The sequence below is a fragment of the Heterocephalus glaber genome, unplaced genomic scaffold, assembly GCF_053883595.1.
Source record: "Heterocephalus glaber isolate CG9 unplaced genomic scaffold, H.glaber_assembly_v1.0 deba00001610, whole genome shotgun sequence".
Taxonomy (NCBI): Eukaryota; Metazoa; Chordata; class Mammalia; order Rodentia; family Bathyergidae; genus Heterocephalus; species Heterocephalus glaber.
In genome coordinates, this window is record NW_028258381.1 from 12,562,786 (window position 1) to 12,583,664 (window position 20,879).

Sequence of the window (20,879 nt, forward strand, 5' to 3'; positions counted from 1 at the left end):
ACTGTGTTGCAAAGCCCAAGTGTTACACAAATATAGGTGGACAGCCCTGATACACCCATTGGCATCTCCACTGTGGCTTCTTTTTAGTTGCTGACCCCTTCTCATATGTATCACTGGCGTATTGCTAATTGTCATCTTTCTGAGCCTCTCCAATTTTAATATATTCCAAAGCCTTCTTTAGTTTTCTAGTCAGAAAGCAGAAAAAAAAACCTCCTTAGTGTTTATAACGTAAATAATTGATATATAAAGAAGGAAATTGGAGTGGAATCACTCTACAAATCTGACAGAAAACTTTCTGATACAGTCATTTGTATGGCTTTAAAAATGTTTTCTATTTTTTGTTTATATTCCATAGAGTTCACTTTCCAGGCTTTATAATTCTGTGTGTTTTCACAAATGCTACCACTGCAGCCCAAGGACAAAATGTTCCAGGATGGGTTCATTGTCATAAAAATGTTCCTTGTACCTCCTTTGGACTGTGAGTTGACCTTCCCTCACTGTAGCACTAACCACACAGCTGCTGTCTAACTCCACGTTGTACCCTCTCCTGAGGATATGTGGTAGACCCACATATTATGTAGCATTTGCTGTTTGGGTATGTTCATTTAGTGCAATGCACTGACATTAATCCACATCTTCTCAGGTACCCCTGGCTCATTTCTTTTTACATTTGGGAAGTATTTTATGCTTACATTCATCAGATTTTGGTTTTCCATCTATTCATGTGTTAGTAGCCATCTGGATTCTTTGGCGAGTAGGAGTCATGCTGATATAGACATTTTTGTGGTTTTCTGTGACCATAAATTTTTATCTGTGTGGTGTAAGTACCTGGCAGTGGGATTTCCCAGTTGGATGAGAAACGTGTCTCATTTTCTAAACAACTATCCAGTTATAAGTGGTTCTGCCATTTTTCACTCCCGTGAGTAATGAATGAAATTTTCAGTTCCTGCCTCTCATCACCAACACTTGGCATTATCAGACTTTTCATTCCATTCTAGTCATTGAGAGGTAGTATCTGATTGTGGTTCCCATGGACATTTCCCAAGGATAATGATGCTAAACATAATTTTGGGTGATTTTTCCAATCTATATCATATTAAGTGAAATCCTCTTCAAAATCTGTACCCTATCTCCTTGTTTTTTTTGACATTGGGGATTGAATCCCAGGGCCTTGTGCATGCTAAACCAGCCCCTACCACTGAGCTACATCCCCAGCTCAATTTTGTCCACTTTTAATTGGGTGATTTGTTTTACTTATTGTTGACTTTTGATAGTACTTTAGATATTCTAATTAAATTATTTGTTGAATATGAGATTTGTATGCTTTCTCCTAGCTGTTATTTCTCCTTTCATTTCTTAGTATTTTCCACAAAGAAAAATCTTTATTTTTGATGACATCTTATTTATCACAGATTTTCTACCTAATCACCAATTTTTTTCCTATGAGTCTTTTTAAAATATATTGCTTATAATTTACTTAATTCTGACCCAATTTAATGTTATTTTTTTTAAATTTTGAGAAGAAGATTAAGATTCATATTTTTACTGCTAGGTGTGATAGCACATGCTTATAATCCCAGAACTCTGGAAGGCTGAGGCAGGGAGATAGTGAGTTTGAGCTCAGCCTGGGCCACACAGTGACTTAATGAGACCTTGTCTCAAAATAAAAAAATGGGAAAAGGTCAGGGGATGTAGTTCAATCTGAAAGCACTGGGTTCAGTCCCCAGCACCAGAAAAATGGATTAGGGAGGAAGGAAAGAAGGAAGGAAGGAAAGAAGGGAGGGAGGGAGAGAGGGAAGGAAGGAGAAAGGAAATGTATTCATGCATATTTACTTCTGGACTTTTATTCAGCTGGGCTGTTTCTCTAATACTTTTCCAAAACTGTACTTTCTCAGTACTGCAGTTCTAAGTCTTAACATCGAGTAGTATAATTTCCCAATTTCTTTCATTTCTAAAATTATTCTTTCCCTGCTAGCTTCTCCTCCTTTCCTCTTCAGTTTTAGAACCTGTTTGTCCACATCTGCCAAAAAAAAGCCCACTGATGTTATGGTTGTGATCACATTAAACCCCCAAATCAATCTGAGGAAAACAGACACCCCCACGACCCCTGCATGTCTTCTCACTTATTTCAGCCTTTGATTTCGTATAGTAACATTTTGCAGTTTGCACCACTTACATTATTATATTAAATTCTGACTATCTCAGCTCTTGGAAGATACAGGTACGATTTTGTTTGATTCTCTACTTTAAATTTTGACCTCTGATTGCTCATTACATAGTTGAACTTACTGTATTACACTGATTATCAATCTCATTCATACTAAACTCACATTTTTCATTAGATTTCTTGAGATTATCCATGTACACAACTAAGGTATCTGTAGGTAGAATTTTATTTCATCCTTTCCAGACTTTATGGCTATTATTTTCTCAATGTGTTGTATTTGGCATGGAAATTTATTGTTAAACTTCCAAATATTTTATAGATGTACCAGTTATCCCTTTGTTATTAATTTCCAGTTAATTTTCATGATTTTCCACCAATATCTGTCCCTGTCTGGGCTCCTGTGCTGCCTGGTGCCTCCTGAAACTGGACCAGCCTCAGAAACCAAGTAGCAGCAGGACAGAAAGCAACAAGATGCTGCAGGGACTCTCTTGACCATGCCTTGATGAAGGAGGAAGATTGTTCTCACTGTTGTTGTTAAGGAGCAGGATTTTCCTTCATTTAGAAGGTCTGAGCTGCAGCTGCTGCTCCTGACTCCTCTGGAGAGTACTTTAGGGACTGAGATTTACTTTGCGCTTGTAGAACAAAACAAATGAGAAGACTTCTCTGACTCCTTCCCTCAGGGGACCAGGCCTCCAGCCAGTTCCAGGGTTTTTGTTGGAACTGAGCCTGCCTATCACATCCTTCAAGGATTCGGGCTGCTCTAAGCCTTATTCAAGAGATGTGGGAGGAAAGACACACACACACACACACACACACACAGAGCACACCACCCGAGATGGTGGTTATGTGGTTTCCATCTGAGATCTTTAGCTGTAGTCAGTGGAAAAGTGAAGTATCTGTGATGGTTTGGATCTAAAGTGTCCACCAAAAAATCTCATAGAGATGGGGCTCTCAGAAAGTGATTGAATCATGTGAGTGCTCTACTCACCAGTGAACTAAGCCATTGATGAGCTCATGGCCAATGTACTGCTGGAGTTGGGGCCTGGTGGGAATACCCTTGAGATGTCCATCACCCTATGTTTGTTGGTTGTTACTGTATACATTTTTACTTTAATCTACCTGACTCAGTGTACAGAAAAATATATATCCTTTGCACAGATAAGGGAATGAACGCTCAAAGAGCTTAAGTAGCATGTTCAGCAGAGCTAGAACGTGCAAGACTGGCTGACTACATCTCTCATGTGACCATGAGGAAGAAATGCATCACTAAGAGTGTGCTTTTGAGGGTACAATATATCCACCTCTGGTGCTGCTCCCTTCTCTCTCTGCTTCCTGGTTGTCATGTGGTGAGAAACTTTCCTGTGCCTCGCCCTTCTCCCATAATGGTTTTGCGTTAGGGCCACCAGACTATGGACTGAATCCTCTGAACTGTGAGCCAAATTGAACTCTTCCTCCTTTAAGTTGTAGATGTTGGATGTTGTGTCCCAGCAGTGGGTAAGCTGACTAATACAGCAATCTTACTCCATTTTAACCAATACCCAACTACACTTCTGGATTCTTGACTTTGCAGTTTTTCAGACTATGTTCCTGAAATCTTTGGTAGTTTAGTAGACACTGCCCCTTGGAAATCTAGGGATTATAAAACTACCTCTCCTATCTTCATCTTCATCTTTGTCTTTCCCTCCTATGACCATTCAGCAAAGAGGAGGAATCTTATAATGAGCTAATGTCCTAGGAGCCAGAGTTATAACTATATCTGACCTAAAGTCCACAGAACAGGATGTGGATGCTGTGTTTTCAGCCTGGTAGTCAAAGCCTAAGAAAAAAAGGGGTCAGAGGGACCCTTTCTCTTCCAAGGTGACAGGATAAGTTAGATCCAATAACTAGAACTTTATCCTAGAGAGTTTGGGGAAAAAAATTAACCCATCTCTTGATTCTAACCATGCAAGTAGAGCTTTCCTTGGAGTGCAGCTTCACTCATCAGGGCCTTTTACTCAACATCTTTCTTCCAGTTTTCTAGATTTGTTGTCCAATTTTCAACTTAATATTACATCTCATTTTAACATGATTACAGTAGCTGCTGTTGTCTACAGTCCTCATCAGCAAGGCAATGGGGCTGAGTCCTGGTGGAGCTCTGTGGTGCCCTTCATCTGATCAGAGACCTCCTTCCCCCTGCCAAGGAGATGCATCTCCAAGATCACCTTAGGGATACAATTATCCAAGCTTGCATCCAGTCCCAGTTCTGCCAAACTTGAACATGCTGCTTAATCTCTGTCAACTTTCGTTCCCTCATCTGTGCAAAGAATATGATATCATCTATATTGTTGCATTTAGTAGATTAAATAAGAAATTCATACATAAATATCTAATAAACCTAGCTGATACCAAATGGTTTCTCAAAGAAAGATAATTTACATTGTCTCCTAGAAATTCTGCCTTTAAGTCTGAATTTCCCACAGTGCCCTACTGACCACTCATCCTGTGAAGTGAGGAAGAGTGGGATTTAAGATTCTATGGCCAAAGCAGGCTGAGTGCTGTTAGACATGGACTTGAGCCTTGAGGAGTCACAATACCACCAGGCTCACCGAGGGCTCCGAACAATTTCCAGGTACCAAAGTACTGCTTGTTTTATTGAATCTGGAGTATCCCAAAATCCTTCTCCTCAATTTCTGCTGAACGTGTACCCAAGTTTTCTCTCCTGCAAGCCTTGTAGACCACAGGGCCACTAATTCACAGATCCAGGTGAGCAATAACACACAGCATTTCTTCTTCCCCTTCTCTACCAGCACAGTCGCCAGGATACTCTGGGGTCCCTGCAAATGCTACCCATAAGCCAGTCTGCCTCCCACTTCTCAGGCCACCACTGGTGTGGATTATTAGCACAGCGATTAGCATAGCAGCCGCCTGACAGCTGGGAAAGCACCTGAGCTCCAAGCTGTCCTTATGAAAACTCTGCCTGGAGAAGTGAAGAGAGAAGATCGGGGAACACTGCTGGTCCCAGATGTAGCGCACACCTTCTGAACACCATCTGCCTGCGGAGAGTCATCACAGTATGGGTGATCAGCGGGGCATGACTCCTTCCCCTTCTATCCTATATCATGGGTCTTTTGCCCCACTGCCCAATTTGGGCAGGTGTTTATTGAGCGCTACATAAGGGCCTAAATAGGGTAGAAAAACAAAGCTCTTCCTCCGGTCTCTCAAATTTGAATTTTAGTAGAGATGACAGCTTTGTGTGTGTCATAATCAAAGGTGGCTTTCAGAAAGTTCCAGGAAACATCACCATGGAGGTACAAGGAGAGCACTAGGGAGAGGAGGAAGAGGCAGACACTACTTCTGCCAGGAAGAATGTGAAAGGGTCTCTTGGGAAGAAGAGGGTTTGACCAGGATTCAAGGGGATTCTCCACTAACCTGATCAAAGCAACCGAAGTATCCCCAGAATGTAGCTCAGGCCTCATTACTCTGCAGGTTTCCGAAAAGGTTTTGGGTTTGTTATTAATCTCTAGGGTCTGGAAGATTAAATTTGCTAGAGTGAATGAAAGGACCCAACAAATGTGCAGAAGGTTATAATCCTCAGGGGTGGGTACAGACAGGCTGCTGAGAACCTAGAGACCTTGGTTTTACCTCTGCTGCCACGAGGAAGCTGGGTCCTTGGTCCCTTGTGCCTTAGATGAGAGAATTTAGTCAAGATACATGAGCAGCCATGCAGAAGGGTGGGTAGAGTTTATGGTAGAGATCACTTGACACCTTCAGGGGAAAAGGTGAGCAGCGTCACAAAGGCATCTACACCAAGAATATGAGTTTGGTGTCTTTTGCACGAAAGAGTTTGTCCCGGAGTTAGTGGAACCATGGTGATTATGATGTAATCAACACTTTTCTTAGAGGTTCCTTTGGAATTGTTAAATGTTTTTCTTTTCCTTTCAGATAGTCAGTGTTCCCTGAGGAGCCTTAATCATGTAAAAAATTTAGGAAAGAAACATGAAAGAGAATTTCTCATATAAACCAGGTCCCAGCCCAGGTGGAGGGTCTTTAAAGAATGTTTCCTTTGCCGGTGTCATTGGACCATGGACCATGTCAACCCAAATGGCTGTGTGCCTTGTCCTAGAAGCAGAGGCCCTGTGTCTCAGGTCTGAGACCTGACAAATGATTATAGCTGTGTTATATACTGAGATCTTTGTTTCTTTATTGAGCTATAACTGACAAGCATACTGTTTAGGACCTCTTCCACCACATGCCTTGCTCCTCAAGCCTGCAAATGTCTAAATATCTACCTAATATCTACTTTCCACCTTCTAACTCTGGGAGTTCCTATGGAGCCATGGAACCTTCCCCATCCTCAACTGGGAGGCATGACAATACCAGCTCATATGGGGGGTGGGCTTTTGGGCTGGCCAGATAGACATGTATCAACATGGCACCATGACTGTTCACTGAACCTTAGTCTTCTAGGACAAATGTATGTGCCTCTCATCATGAATGTGGTGACACCGCACCTGCTTTGTGGGGTGTTATTAACTACTGCATCTGATGATAAATGTGGGCATCTATTGGGGCATAGTGACCCAGACCTGTGGCAGAGTTAGCTCCTCCCCTTACTTTGAGTCCAGGGTAGTCACTTGCAGTCAATTCAAGCTGTCACTTGCAGGGCAGGAGTGATAGGTTAAGTTTGAATGAAACCAAGGGAAGCCTTGAGGATTGAACTTGAGTTCCAATCCTGCCTTTCTCAAAAATTAGTTTTTCCCAGTTATGACCCGGGGAAAGTTATTCCATTTTCATGAGACTGAGTTTCCTAAACCAGGATGGAAATTTCACAGAACCATTGTGGTTGTTCAAGGGCTGTTCTGCAAACCTCCAACACCACTTCCAGTGTCCAGAGCAGGGGTAGGGAGTGTGGAGTCCTCCCTCTGTCCCATGGTGCCTTGGAGATTCTTCCTATTAGATCGTCATCTGTCCCTAAGCTTAGAACTGTCACTTGAAATCTACCTCAGCTGTATGGAGACAGTTTCTTCTTGGATGTGTACCTGCAACAAAAGTGGACATCTTCTCATTAGGTTTGGAAAGCTAACTGGAGGATTCCCATGAGCCATCTGGGCAGAGCCTGAGGAAGGTGATGCCCTCTCTACAGAGATCCTACATCTACAAAGAGTCATCATGCCAGCTGGGCTAAGTCACCCGGGGCCCTTTCCGCTGATTCTCCAGGCGACTTTCTGACTACATTTCTACATCACAGGCAAGCAATAATCATGAGCAGTCATTCACATGAAAGAGATTAAATTAACAAGGGAGGAAAAAGAGTCTATTTTATATCTATCTATCTATCTATCTATCTATCTACCTATACACACAAATAGTGCATTCATACAAAGTAGATGTGAGCAAAGATATAGAACATCTTCCTTAGGAAAATCAAAGACAAGAGGTTTGAAAGTTGAAAACCAGGCCATGAGCTCCAGAGTAGATTCTGTGGAGAGGGAGTCCTGGGACATCAGGGCTACAGCTGTCCTTACTGCTGTCATCTGTCCTCTTGCTGGGTTTTGAGGAATGTGAAATTCACACAGTTAAGAGAGGCTCTGGCCTGAGGTTGTGTGGCTGGAGGAGCCCCAGAGGGGACCAGGACAAGCTGCTGTTTGCATCCGGCTTGGCACCAAATACACCACTGCCTGTAATGATGTTGTGGTCCTCAGGTTCTCTCAGGGGCAGAGGACAACTGGTTCACTCCTCCAGGGAGAGCTCTGCTTATAAGATAGTCACTGTTTTGTTTTGTTTCTTTTACACTGACAATAAATAACAAAGGCATCCATCATGCAACGGGCGGGTTTTACCCTTGTCTTCCCTTTGCTTGGCCGTAGCCAAATCCTCAAAGGACTCTTTCCAACCCCTCACCCTGCACAAAAGTAACCCAGGCATCCATCCACCCCTTGTGCCTGTGGTTCAATCCCTGCCTTCCTGACCCACTGGGGTACTGCACAATGGTCTCCCTGTTACCTCCTAGTCCTATTCCCAGCCATCAGGGGAAAGACTTTATCACAGCGATCAGTGAGCCGTTTTCTCTCCTTCCTGACAGGTTCCCCTCTGCTAACATCTTCTTCAGGCTGATATGCAAGATGCCTTACAAAGCACACTGTTGCTAAAGGTGTGACATATAGCCCCTAAATCACGTTATGTCCATTTTCTTGATATATCTTCTCTTCTTACTTGAATCACCATCACCACCAATAACAAATAAAAAAATACAAATATTTATCTCTTTTCAAGTCTTTATATCTTCAGATTGCCTGCTTTACCACCTGGGGAATTCCTACCTGGTTTCTGCATCAATCTGCGACATTACCAGTGTTCTAACATTCTGGCCCTTGGTGGAAGCATACTTTGAGGGCTCAGCCCTCTCTGAGCAACAACACTGGATTTGTGCGAGGCACCAGACCTCTCCAGGAACCTCTAAGAAGACAGTAACAGATGTTCTCTGGAAAAGAATACCCTCGCTGGGAATTAAGGTAGGGAAGGAAGAATGAGAACCGTGTTCATTCCAACATTAACAGGAGAATGATCAGGACACCATTATTAACACTGCTACAGAACATTCTCTCTGCTTGCTTTGAAAAACTCTGTGTTACACCAAATTGATCTCAAACACAGCAATTTGTCAAAGAGGATTATTTCATACCAAAAACAAACCACTAGTGGCCATGCAGGGCCTTCAAGATTAGCGACCTCTAAAATATCTTAGGAAAAGGAAAGTACTGGGCATCTAAATTCCTCTTCAGATGCTTTCCCTGTTTGTTTGTGTTGGTAATCAAATATGCTGCAGACGTGGGGTGACACGGCAAACAATTCCCCCGAGATTCATTAATCAGCCCTTACGGAATTGAAAGCTGGGTAGAGTAAGTAAATGAACTATGAGGAAATATTCAGTCAGAAACAACCTCATTTGCAGCACATGTGCTTTATTTTAATTGTAGCAAGATCTCATTTTTGTTGGGAGGTTTAGGCTACCATAAGTACAAATACAGAATTGTAAAAGAAATTTTAAACTTTCTCCAGTGAATGGGGAAAGTGACATCCCCTTTTCTTAGAGCATTACCTTTAGAAAGTTTGTAATTGTAAATCCTTTCTGTGTCTCTTGAAGATGCATGCAAACCTTTTTAAAAGCTAAATAAGGTTCTAGGCAGTTTTAGCATCAGAAATGCTTTCCTCCACGGCCTGGGAGCCATTTCTTTGAAATGCAAATGACAAGGAAGTTAGCCTCTCTAGCTCCCTTGGGATTGGGGAAGGGAGGTAAGGCTTTGATTTAGGGGCCTGGCTCGAATTTTTAACACTCCCTGCTTGTCATGGAGAGGGGGATTTGAGAACTTCGGTTTCCCTCTGGGGAAAGACAATTAATTAACACCGTGGCTACCAGGTGAATCTAGGCCTAAGTACGTTGGAAGAAAGAATGCTAACTACTGTTGGTTGACTACTAGCTTAGTGTTTATCCTGAGAAGATGTGAGGATTGAGTAGTCCTGAAATAGGACAGCGACCCTCCTGAGGACCAGAGGTAGAGGGATTCTCAGACTTGACATCTACTACAGGAAAGGCACACCCCCCCAGCCTCTTTGCCTAGTGCATGAAAATTGATAGTATGCTATCACCAGACAGGGTCTGAGGAGGTATCCAAAGCTGAGATAAGGAATCTAACTCATCTTTTTAGTAGAATAGGTTTGCTGGCATTGGGTAAAATGAATTTTCAGAACTAGTCAGTAAGAGACTCGGAAAGAGTTTTATTGGGCAAAGATTAAGAGATTCCCATTCAAAAATAGACTGCAGACCTCGAGAGAAAGAGAAGGAAGCGTGCTGTATTTTGGAACTGGGAATATTTACGTGTTTTTAGCCGTGGAAATCTGGGGTAGGGGAGGATAGCCCCTCACAGAAAGATAACAGTCTGAACATTGTAGAAAGAGATAGTCTATGCACAGGTGAAAAAAACTGGGAAAAAAACACACCGAAAGGCTCAATCTATTTGCAAGTGAGAGAGAATTGCCCAAGGCTAGGGCAGAGAGGAAGGGAAAACTTTAAACTGGGCTTATGTCCTGAAACTGCAGTTTTTAATTTTAAAATTATAATATTTCTTGCCTCCTTTCTGCCTGTTTTCTTTTTTTCATTCCTTCTATCCTAGCTCAGTGCTATAAAACCTCATCTTGCTCTTTCTTTTGTTAGAGGCCCAGTTTGATGTTTTCTGAGGCCAGAGGCCTGTCCCCTTCAGATTATCTCCTCCTCAGGGTGAAGTGCTGCCCCTGCTCTCTTCTTCTCAATCAAAGCTTCTGCCTCTAAATCGATGGCCTTGCTTCAGTTTTAATTTTAGCTTCCACTGAAGAAGTTCCCATGCATGTCCAGTATCAGACTGCCCGGCTGGCTGGAAGAGTAATTTCTCTCTCTCTCTCTCCCTTCCTCCCTCCCTCCTTGCCTGCCTTCCCTCCTCTCTCTTTCTGACCTTTGTGTCTTTCTTTCTGTAAGCTCTTTACCAAATTGCCTGTGATGTGCATTATTATCTTGTTTAACACTTTTTCAATATTCAATCTCTTCCACATTTGTAGAGAGGTTTTCTGAGTTGCCAAGGGATTTTCCTTATTATTTCTAAATGCTATCAATCAATCTCCATCTTCCTATGATCTAGGCATTTATGAAAATAACCATAATTTAAGACTATTAAAGCAACAAGTAAGCCAGGTGTGCTGATGCGTATTAAGCAGGTAGTCAGACAGCAGGCCTGAGGGATGAAACAGGCGGGTCCAAAATAGCATGAGTTGCCAGTTAAGTAAAAAACCAAAGAGGTCAATATATAATTGACGAACAGTCATTTCTTAGATGTCAGACCTAGAATGATCCCATGGGGAACAATGATTCTTGGAGGTTACACACTGTGAAATCTCTCTGATACCAGCCACCTGGATGTCTAACTCCTGAACAAGGCACACAGCCTTCCTGGCTGCCGTAACCTACAATCCAATGAAATCAGGAAAGGAAATGTCCTTTAAAACCCTGCCACCTTGGGCTGGGACCCAGTTCAATGAAGAAGGTAAGGTAGCTTTCGTAAACTTTTTACATGAGCAAAGCCCATGAGCAATCCCTGGCCATCTAAAAAGAGAGAAAGACATTTTGCAATTCCTGAGTAACTTCTAAGTAAAATGTTGATGAGCCTCATAATCGCCCCAGGTGCCCTGGACCCCAAGAATAATTCTTGGGTGCCTGAAAGTGCCTCCAAGCTGCCCCAGGGTGCAGACGCCTTAGTGGCAGTGCTGGCCTCCTTTCTTCTGTATCTACTTCTCAGTAAGTTCTCCCGGGACTTCTGTTCCTACCTTTTGTGTTCAGAGAGAATTCCTTCCAGGCCCTCGGCATCCGGGGCAAAGGACTGGACATGACACTCAGGAAAGGTGGGGAGGGTGTGTATTTATTAAGGGTGGAAAAGAAGCACGCGTTACCGACTGAGGTGGAAAAGGGTCACAGCAGCCACCAGGGCAATGGGGGGCTCTTTGGGACCTGGAGTTCCTCCATTGCTTCTCCCTCATGAAAACAAGCATTTGGGAAGCTGGTCATTTCAGAAACTCACTGGGCCTGCATCAGATGCAAGGTGTCCTGTCTAAGGCCAGCTTGGTTTTGTGCCTGATGTAAATGGAGAATTGAGAAGGGTAATTTTCGGATTGCTCCGGTTATAGACAGCTAAGTTAGACAGAAATTAATATACAGTCAGAGAAGGACTGGGCCCTAGCAGAAGTGGGCATAAATAAAGAAAGGCATCAGAATTGTGGCAGGAGACAAAACTGACAAGAGCCAGGCTTCAGGATGGAGACACAATCGCCAGGCCTGGGAGGTAAGCAGCAGCTTGAGATTATACTGCAGTCAGCACCACCGGGCCCAGTGGACCCAGAGAGGCAACAGGTGGTGGCCAGAACATCCGGTCCTAGACTCCCCTCCCTTCCCAGAATGTCTTTGTTCTTTCCACACGCCCTTGCTCCATGACTCATTTCCCTGTCAGATCACTGTTAGCTAAGCACTTGTGATCCTGTAGCTTGATTGTAGTTTGGCCCACCTTGTACCCACATTGTGATTTTGCTGTGCAAATTACCCCTGACAGAGGTGGACCCCTTCTGCAAATCCGGGAGCTATTCTTCTTCCCCTTGTGTCCAGTAAAACTCTCCCAACTTCCACCTTACAACTTCATTAATTCCTCCATGTTGTGAGACTATGAACTCAACACATTAGACACATAACAGGTCAAGAGTTATACTGTTCCTATGACAATCCCACACATAGTGTCCCGGAACTGTGGTTGTCCCGGGTCCTGTGTTCTGCTCCTGCGCCCGAGATCTCCATGACTGACAGACTTTTTTCATAGTTGTTTAACCGGCTTGCCCCAGCCCTAAAATCCCTCACGTTTGCAGGGCCTCTTTATCTTGACTGAATTCTTTCAAGGGCACAAAGAACTGAGGACCAGGAAAATGAGGGTCCCACCCCTTGCTGCATCAGGACCTGGCTTCCCTGTAACAGTGTATCCCTCTAATCTCAGCATTGGGGAGGCTGAGGCAGGAGAATCAAGAGTTCAAGACCAGCATGGGGTAGTAGTGAGGCCCTGTCTGAAAAAAAAAATAGCCAGAATAATAAAAAGAAAACTTGTTGTTATGTACAACAATTTTAATAGTTTAGTAAGGAATGAAGAGGTATTAGATCCCTATGGCATGGTAGACACTTGTATGCTTATTTTCTGAATGAAATCATGAGATGTGCTTCCATGCATAAAATATATTGCACACATATTATACACATTCCATAATCAGTACCAGGCATCATGTACAGTGTGGCTTTACACATAATTATGAGCCAGATAACTGTGGTTTTTTTTTATCTAACGCATTTCAGAGACAGCAGGGAAATAGCTGCCATTCTTTTTTTCTTTTACTTTTTTTTCCTTGCACTAGTTGCCACTATTTTAGAAGTACAGTTTTCAAAATATATAAGTTTTGAATTTCCATCTTGAACACTCAAGATGGCCCCAATTATTTTTTTTTCTTGCAATGAGCAATTTTTTTGGAGGACCTGGTTTATACAAATGTCACTTATTTCCTTTAACTTATTCCAGTCACTTTTGGGACCATGGTGATGTAATTCAACTCCCAAGGAAACCATCTCTTCCAATGGCTCTGTGACAAAGGGATCTAAGCAGTGAGATTGTATCAGCAGCCAACCACAGCTCTGTGAAGACTAACAACAGAGGTGGCTGGATTGTTAAATGGAGTCAAATTACTCAGAGGAGTTGCCCAGAATCAAGCTCTGCTGATAACTAAGGACACAAACAAGCAAACTGAATCTTTCCATCCATGCTGGGCGCAGGCTGCCTCGCCAGGCTGAAATTGGGTCCCTACTGATGCGCAGGTCACACTGGCTCAGAGTGAAGAATGTCTGGATTACAAAGCGCCTCTGTGTCACACAACCAGAGAGTCATGGACCGCACATGGCTTTTGCTTTCCTTCAGAAGCCCACAGAGTGTGGTTTTATTTCTAGAAACAACCCTAACCGAGACACTCAACTGTTAGCATTCCATATGCAAGGACTCTTCTTCCATAAATAATATCCCTCTTATTGCCAAGGGGTCAGATTATTAAGTTTTGTGGGTTTGTTTTTTTTTTTACAGGAAATCCGCTTTCTTTGCACTTCAGGGATGGCATGAATGGCAGGCCAACTCTAAGTCTTTCCCCAGAAGGTAACCAAACTTCCTGCATTTCGCTACCACCCTCACGCTCTCGGAATTCACCTGTCTTTTCTAGATACCAGACCTAATTTTCTGGATTCCCATTAATATCAATTGTGATAACTGCAAATAAGAGGAATATTCCAAAATCCTTTCTGCTTTCCCATCTCCTATCACCCACAAATAAAACATCGTGAAGCACTGAGAGAAATCTCAAAATTTCATCTCTGCTGACCCGCCTGAAGTCACTTAGCATTTTGTTGTTTTTGTTTTCCGTTGGATGCATGCACAGGATCCCATCCCTGACGTACTAAATCAGAACCTCTGCTGAGAAACCCACTAGGAAACTGCATTTTTAAATTTTCCTGTGTGATCTTTCTGCACAGGAAGTCTGAGAGCACCAGCTCTAAATGTCAGTGACAGCAGGCATAATACTGATGAAAATTACAGCCAATATGGGTTAAATGTTTACTCCAGTGGTGAGCACAGAAGATATCTGATTTTTGGTGTAAATAAGAGGCGCAACCAGTCAGTGGGCTTTTTGATCTGCACTGTCCTCACAGATTGACCTAATGGCAGCCTCAATTGGAGGTGACAGAGACAAAACTAAAAATATTTTGGTCCCTGGCAACCACTTGCTTGTAATCTGCACTCAGTAAAATTTATAGGGACATCGAGGCTGCATACATTTTGATGATTCTTTCTCCCTAAAGCTGTGTGGGCTAGAGCTGAAATGAACTGCCTGCCACATTTTGAGGGGACATTCTTTCATCTCCTAGGGGTGGGATGCACTAACCCTGAATGGTTAAGGACAAGGTAAAAAAAATATTGGCTCATCATATTTCTTTGTGTTTAGGTCTCAGGCTTCCAGAGACATGGGAAGGAGACCTAGTCTTAAATCTGGCCTCATGTGCTAGGTGTCTCCAGCACTTTTCTTCCTTTCAGTTTCTAAAAACTGATACTTCATATGGAGTCTAAAACTCAGGAAGGAAATTTACCTCAAAACATCCCAAACAAGATCAACAGACTGTATCAATCATGAGAAAACTTTTCCTGCATGTGGGGTACATTGCAGCAACACATTATTCCACAGGAAAGCTATAGTGTATAGAGTTTTTGTGTCAATTGATTCTTCCATCACCGTCCTTCTCTATTTGTCTCTAAACTGTGCTTTTTTTACTTATTTTTTTGTCTCGGCTCTGATATTTGGCTCCATGACCAATCACTACTCTGTTTACCTGTCAGGCAGGAACCAGACACCAAATATCTGTACCACACAAGTTACCTAATTTAGGAGCTCAAGCCTTGACTACCTCAACGTTTGTGTGTGTGTATGAGAGGAGCTCTACAGTCTTGAGTGCTTGATTGAACTCAAGACCTTGCATTGAGCTATATCCCAAGCCCTTTTCATTTTGAAACAGGGTATTGCAAAGTTGCCCAGCCAGCACTCAAACCTGAGATTCTCTTGCTTTAGCCTCCCAAGTGCTGGGATTACAAGCATACTCCACCACACCTGGTGCTGGTGCTCTTTCTTTGTGGTCCTGATCTTGCTGCTTTTAAATGAAATATTTTCTCTGCCCTTTGCTGCCTCTGCAGTTCCCGGCTTCTATCTGTCTAAGGATATATCTAAGTTTATACTTAATCTAGTAGCATAATATTACTTATGAATAACTTAGTTATTTGAGAGCCTTTCTGTACAGTTTGAAATCTGTATTATATGTATTTTATTCATGTTTTCAAATAAATGTATTATTCAGAATTATTAATATTTAATTCCAAATACTTTCGAAAATCGATTTCTAATTTCTTAACTTTTAACTCTGAAATGGTTCAATTTTGATAAAATTTAGAGGCTTCAATTAGTTATAAAAATTGGACAAAAACTACACAGAAACTATTTATAGTAATCATTTTTTTTGACAGAGATCCCAAGGCAATCTAATAAAAGTAGTTTTATGTTTTAATAAATAAAAAGTAATAGGATATCCAGGAACAAAATAATGAACTTTCATCTTTTCCTTACACCATACACAAAAATTAACTAAATATCCATTATGATAATAAATGTAAACACTAAACTTATAAAACTTCCAGGAGAAAAATCTTCATGCCATTGGTTTGAGCAGAAATTTTCAATATGACTTCAAAAGTATGATTCGTGAAAAGAACAGATATACTGAAATTCATCAGAAAAGTTAAAGCATCATGCTTCAAAATATATTATAAAGAAAATCAAGACAAGCCATAAATTGCAAAGTACATTCTCAGATCATATAATTGGTAAAGAGATTACAAGGAGGTTTTACATTTCAATTATAATATATAAAATTAAAATTAGCCAAAAGCTCTTAATAACATTTCATCATAGAAGACAAACGGATGGTAGATAGCTACACAGATGTGTCGTATCATTGGTCATTAGGAAAGTATGAGTTAAGCCCGTATAGTATAACGTTGAACATCCAATAACATAGCTACAATAGAAAAAGACAGACGATACCACATTTTGAAAAAGATGCAGAGAAACAAGACTCCTGGTGGGAATATAAAATAATGCAGCCTTTTGGAAAATAGTTTGGCATTTTTCTTAAAAGATGAACCGTAAGCTTACAAAATTCAGCAATTCTACTACCAGGAATGTAGGCAATAGAAATGAAAATACATCTATGTGAAAATATGTACATGAGTGTTCACAGCAGCTGTTATTCATAATAGCTAAAAAGTGGAAACAATGCAAATAGCCATCAACCTTTAAGCATGAAAACAAAAAAGCAGTGTATCCATTTAAAGGAATATTATTCAGTGCTTGAAAAGATGCAGAGTAGAACGGGAACCTATAAACACTGGCTAATGGAGGATCCCAGTTGCAAACACTACATACACGATTTCATTTCCATCAGTCATCTAGCGCGAGTGGCACGGTGGGTTTTTCGTCTGCTGTTTTGTTTGGGCTTTGGTACGATTTTTGCAGCACTGGGATGAAACCCAAGGCCTGTACCTCGGAGCTGCATCCTCAGCCTTCTTGCATTTTACCTCAAGACAGTTCCTCGCCACAGTTGCCCCAGCTGGACCTCCAGATGGGTGCGTCCTTTCCCTCCCTGCTCCACACCAGTCCGTCCCTAAATCTACCTTCTAAATATCCACTGGGAGACCTCGCTCCTCTCTACTGAGGGGCCCTGTCTGCAGCAGTGGAGTCTGCTCTCCCCTGTCCTTCTCCGGGTCAGCCCGGCAGCCCTCCGGCAGGACATGCCCCTCCCCTCCCCCTCCCTCCCCTCCCCTCCCCCTCCCCGTCTCCCTCCTCCTTCTGGTTTTCCTCCTCCTCCTCCTCCTCCTCCTCCTCCTCCTCCTCCTCCTCCTCCTCCTCCTCAGCTCCCAGTGCTGCTCCGATCCTGCTGTTTTTCATGTAGCTGCAATCTACCTAATTCCTTTGAGATCCATGATAGCTAAGTATACACTGGCCTGATTCAGTAATGGACCTGCAGGGTTTCCCCATGGTGGGATTTTAGAAATGTATAGTTTTATACATTTTTTAAAAATTTAGTTGTGATCTCAGTATTATTCAACACAGTGATGTAATTTTTGAAGAAATCTTATCGCGAGCCTCAACTGCACTGGAAACATATGTTCAGAATAAGCAACAACCCTGGCCTAGCCCTTATTTCTTTTCTTTCTGAGCTACTGAGGATTGAATTCAGCATCTTCACACTAAGCCACACCCCTAGCCCTTTTAATTTTTTATTTTTAAACAGGGTCTCACTAAGCTGCCATATTGTTGAGATTGGGCTGGAACTTGTGATCCTCCTGCTTCAGCCTCCCAAGTGCTGGGATTATGAGTGCACCACCATGCCTGCTGGCCCTGTCCTGTACTTGCCATCACTGGGCTACTTTGAGGATCCTGTCAAGAACACACACACATTCAGGAGACAGTGTTTACACTGAGGAATGGTCTACGTACTACAATAAATGGAGATAGATAGGATGTGAAAGTATTTGAAAGGAATTCTAAAGCTCCATATGGGTAAGACATTTCTTTTTCATTTCTACAAGGTCTGTTACAAAAACCACTGAAGGGAAACTAAGGGTATATTTGTTTTAGTTCAGGAAGAACTTCATATCAGAAAGTGCTGAAAGAAAGAACAAGATAATTGTGAGAGCCAGCAAGTGGAAGTCTTGAAAGACATTCAAGGTTACAAAACACTTAATATGGCACAATATTGGCAAAAGTTTTCAATAGAATTCAATGAAAATATTAACTTAATAGACTAATAACCTTTCTTTGGGCCAAGAGAATATATGGTAAAATCAAAAAATGGTATCTAATTGCAAATCATTTGTTACATATGAAATAATCAGAAATATGGTCTATTAACATAATTCCAAGTTGCCTTAAGAAGTTAAGCTTTACCTAAAACATATCTATGGCAAGCTAACAATAAAGGCAAGTTTGTAAATGCCAAAACTGGAAACTTGTATATGCGATTTATAATTTAGCAGAAGTCAGAGAAGAATCCATCATTACCTTGGAGAATTAACCCAACTAAAATAAATATGGATTTTAACAGCCTGTTAGGTGTAAGAAAGCCTTTTCTGACTAATAAAAACTTAATAAATGAAGAAATGAACAAACAATACTTGAGGAGTTCTTATTATGAAGATAAATAATACAGAGAAAGAAAAATACTGATGCTATATTATGAACAAAATAGCAGTGATGCCAAAAGAAATTAGTGGTGAACAGATCCCACTTAAGGGGGTCTTAAAGGTAAGCAAAGGAGGAGGCTTTCGCGTAAAGAATAGGACAATGTAAAAAGCACTAAGAGTCAAGAAGGCGAAGAGCTGTGGGAGTTTGTAAAAAAGGAGAAAAGGTGTCGCTTTAAAGAAAACCAGGTCATCCCCTATGGCAAGGACCACCATGTCCCTCTTCATGGAGTCCTCCCATCCATCCTCCCAGAGAGATGGAACTGAGCCAGATTCCCCAACCCAAGTCTGCTGAGACTTCCAGTCTGCTGTTTGTTCCCTCTCAACATGAAGGAAGGAAGACACAAATTGGGTTAAAATTGCTGCCATTATGGGAAGAAGGGAGCCCCTGGGCTCTGTCCGGCTTTTCATAACCTCAGAAAATGAACAGTCAGGGCTCTTGCAGCTTGGGTTTTTAAAGGAAACTGGCCAATTACAGTTGACAAGTTCATGCATATGATAATCATTTCAGCCTCGCTGGCTAAGTAATCATCTCCCAAGTCACTCACTCCCCAGGTCCCAACAATACTTTCTGCTACACAACTTCAATTCCCAGATTATCAATGTGATGCCCCCATGGCTCATATTTCCTATTTATTGCTTCTCAACACCTGGTCATTTTTATCTGATGAACACCTCACCCTGGGGCTCCAAGCAGCGCATCAAAGTTAGTCATTTATACCCACAATTTATGAACTGTGTTACAGTTGCCACCGTAAAGAATTTGGATGTGATTCTAGAATTTTCTGTTCCCTTTGAGATTTATTTCAAGACACCTTGTGACCCTATAACTTTGAAAGGCCCCTATAAAAAAGAGTTTATTATTAGAGCTACAACAGCAGGGCGGCTTTCGTTATGGCCTTGGCAGTGGTGCTACGAGAGATTTCTCTTTTTAGCTCTGTCTGTGGACTAACCTCAGTTAAAATTTAACAAGTGCAAACTGAAGCTAGCAGGAAATTTGTGCTAACAAAATATCATTCCGAGTTTGTCTCTTCTGACATCAAGTAATAGCAAGTCCTACAAAAATAAACACCACACAAGCCTTGAGAGTTTTGCCATTTATTTGTATATTTAAAATTCATCCTAACTTCCCAAAGATCAGTGTAAAAAGTCCGTGGTATAGGATGATGATGAGGATTTGCCAAGTGTTTTGCATTTATAAAAATCATCTTTGGAAATACAGTAAACAATTGAATTGAAAATGAGCCGTGTCTGGTGCCTGTTGGATACTTACCTACCACATACATCTACTTCGCTCATTAAGTGACAGCAACATTCTAACTCCTCACCAAGATTTAGTCCCCACAACAGTGACAAGCCTTGGAGACGAACCCATACCAATGCTTGCATGTCTATAGGTTTGATCCTATTTTACCCAGAGTGAAGATACAGACCCTTTTCCATTCAACATGGAAGTGTAGTTTTCTTTTGCCCTTGGAATAGCAATAATGTCAATGGTGAACCATCCCAGGACAACAGGAAAATAAAAACAAAGAAAAAATATGGACAGATGTCTTGATCTGAAAAAAAATGTATTGTAATAAACATTTACAATTATGAGTCAAGAACTTGAGAGTTGGGTTAGCTTGCTGTGGCTGTGATAAAATACCTGTAGAGATGGGGCTGGGAATTTAGCTCAGTGGTTTGGCCGCCTGCTGTGCAAGCACAAGGACACAAGTTCAATCCCCCCCGGTACCCCCCCCCAAAAAAAACCTGTAGAGAGATTTGCCTTATGGTTTCAGAAGTTTCAGTCCAGGGTTACTTGACCCCCATTGCTTTGGGCCCACAGCAAAGCAGAACATCATGGTAGGGAACTTGTGGAAGAGAAACTTCATGGTTACCAGGAAGTAAAAAGAGAGAGGAAAGGGCTGGGTACAAAATGAACGCTTCAGGAACACATCCACCGGCCTGCTTCCCACAAGTCTGCCCCATTTTGTAAAGTTCCCACCATTATCCAATAGCCCATTGGCTGTAAATCCATAAATGGATTAATCCAGTCAGGAAGTTGAAGCTCTCATGATCCAATCACGCCCCAAAGGCCCCTCTTCTGAGCTCCACTTCCCTGGGGGACCAATCCTTCAACACGAGGGCCTTGGGAGGCATTGTGAACACAAACCACGACAATGACTTTGCACTCAGATAATCCCATGGAGGTGTTGGGAGAGACACCCTGTGCTCCACTCAGGATGCCTCAGGAAGGAAGAGGAGTCCTGACTCGCTGCTAACCTCAAAGTCATGCATCCCGAAAGTCCATGTAA

At 42.0% G+C, this 20,879-nt stretch overlaps 1 long non-coding RNA gene across 3 annotated transcripts; it reads left to right on the forward strand.

Annotated features, from left to right (window-relative positions):
- The first annotated feature begins 5,466 nt into the window (after positions 1-5,466).
- Positions 5,467-8,398, forward strand: LOC147822602 (uncharacterized). 3 transcript variants are annotated; one of them, XR_015445348.1, is made up of 3 exons: positions 5,467-5,644; positions 7,216-7,394; positions 8,229-8,398. It is a non-coding gene; the product is annotated as an uncharacterized LOC147822602 (long non-coding RNA). The 3 variants fall into 3 exon arrangements; XR_015445350.1 differs by having other exon boundaries at positions 5,467-5,632; XR_015445349.1 differs by lacking the exon at positions 5,467-5,644 and adding an exon at positions 5,759-5,925.
- The last annotated feature ends 12,481 nt before the right edge of the window (positions 8,399-20,879 follow it).